This window comes from Penaeus monodon, chromosome 3, assembly GCF_015228065.2.
Source record: "Penaeus monodon isolate SGIC_2016 chromosome 3, NSTDA_Pmon_1, whole genome shotgun sequence".
In the NCBI taxonomy this organism is placed as follows: Eukaryota; Metazoa; Arthropoda; class Malacostraca; order Decapoda; family Penaeidae; genus Penaeus; species Penaeus monodon.
In genome coordinates this window covers 1,895,871-1,898,370 of record NC_051388.1, presented here as the reverse complement: position 1 = coordinate 1,898,370, position 2,500 = coordinate 1,895,871, and positions in this window count along the sequence as shown.

The following is a 2,500-nucleotide window of genomic DNA, read 5'->3' as shown; positions in this document are numbered from 1 at the left end:
GCTGGCATCCCCTTTTCCAAAAATAGTTCATGATCGCCATATAGAATATCAACAAAAAGTTATTACAAGGTGACTGACAGAAAATGTATAAAATCTAGCAAACAATCCATATCTCAATATTTCAGGGGTCTAATACTCTAAGTACATATAGTTACCTTGTGGATTGTAAGAACCATTTCTCCTGACACCAAATTCAGTTTTCTTGCAGATAATTGCTTATCTTATCTAGCTTAGCATGGAAAGGCCCGTAATAGTTTCTAAGTCATGGTATTATTTTTTAGACTGATTTAATAACTTCTTTCATAATACTGACCTGACTTTATATTTATCTCTGCTAAAGTGCTTTAAAAATCAATGAACTCAATGAAGTGTTATGACAGTTGTCATTATGTATACTACTATAGATTATTGGAAGAAATACATATATAACGAATACTACTTTCTGTAATGATTGCCTTGTTTATCATACTCAACAGCAATATGAATTCGATGTGTATTGAAAATATGAAGCAGCCAATCAAGCCATGACCAATAGTTTACTTTAGTGGTCATATGTACGTAAAGGGAATATACTAAACAGGAAATTGACATTAAGTTTTGAGTAAATCAACTAGGTCAAGTGGAGGGCAACTCAGTTAAATGTTAAAAAGTGTGCATTCAAGTGATCGATGCAGCAAATACCAATAATCCCCCAGTAGATATATGCTGGAAAAGATGATGCTAATAGACCTCCCTGGCGATTTTTGCCAAAGAAAGAACTACCCCATGCTTTTCTTGCAAGAGTTTTCTAGGTGGTGAGATGTTGGCCTTTGCCGGAGCACAAAGTATCTTTTGCTTGATGCTATCCTTTTATTTGGCTTTATTATTATTATTATTATTATTATTATTATTATTATTATTATTATTATTATTATGAGAACCACGGCTTGTACAAACGTTAATTTTATTGCATAATAGAGTATTTTCTCTTTTGATTGATGTAGTTCTAAAATTAATTTGATTTTGAAGCCCATTATAATTGTTGTAATGCCGTTGTCAGAAGAAAGCAAAGGCCTTATTTCCGCTGACAAAAAAAATGGCTTTGGACACTAGAAACTGTCGCTAATTTCATTCGCGACACTTCCCCGGGCGGTCGCGACAGCAGCTCAGCCAATGTTCCTATGCTGTGCTAAAGGCTTGGACTCCACCCGTATTCTACGAATCGTTGACGAATCTGATTTTATTTTTAATTATACTATCAACCACTGTTCTACTGATATTACATTAGGAAATAGCAGTATTACAATTCTTCGTATCATCATCTTAAATTACAAATAAAACATTTAGAACTACTGAAATCAGTTAAAAATGCACAGGCCCTAAGCGCCTCCCATCATACAGTTTCCTTTGTCTATCGACATCGGTTTTGGACGTCACACTCCTCTAAACATTTTGAATATGTCACCTTTTATTAATTGATATTAATTGCATTTAAAAGGATACATGAGTTAACGCCTTCATATTCAATTATACGTACACAAGAAGTAAACTGATTTTGTAGAGCATAATATAAATTTCCGTAATATTCTTTTGACCATTCTCTACTTCCCATATCTCATTCGTCATGGAACACTTTTGGAAGCCTGAATATGCCCAAGGTTAAAGCATAAATGATATAATAAAAACAATAATGACTATTGTTACCTGTGCATGACAGTGAAATGTGTTAATTAAAAGTGTAGGCCATACGAAAGATAACATGAGTATCATTTCTTAGCCATGGCCTTAATAATATGAAAGTATTTTCACTACGATAGTAGTGTAGATTTTCAAGATCGATATTTTGTTTCTAGAGTATGACGATCTAGTGAAGTGTCCACATGTTTTCCCATGTTGCCTAAGTATTGATAGATATTTCTTAGGATCACATTATGCTCATATATGTAGAATATCTTTTATTATATCACATTACATATCCCCATATAATAAATGGAAATTGAAAACATGCATATGTACACTATAGATATATTTAAATATTCATATATATGCATATATATATATATATATATATATATATATATATATATATGTGTGTGTGTGTGTGTGTGTGTGTGTGTGTGTTATTATATAATATATATATATATATATATATATATATATATATATATATATATATATATATATATGCACACAGAGACGCAAATACATTTAGTCTAGCACTAGGTGCAATACCATCCTCATCGTTGCTGAATAATAAATCACAGAGTGCAGGAGTTTATGTATGGCTCCGCCCCCATAAATAGGGCCGGAGTCATAGGAAAGTGTAGCACGACAGTTTTTGACGGCGGAAATAAAGCCTCATGAGATAGGCATCATGTGGACATTAAGGTTAACACCTGCATTTAGAGACTTAATACCGATGATGTACGATAATGGCGCTGTTGGTATAGGGATGCTACATCTCGACTTGGCAGACGAAAGTTAATTAATTTATGGCAATCGAATTCTTACTTAAAAGTGC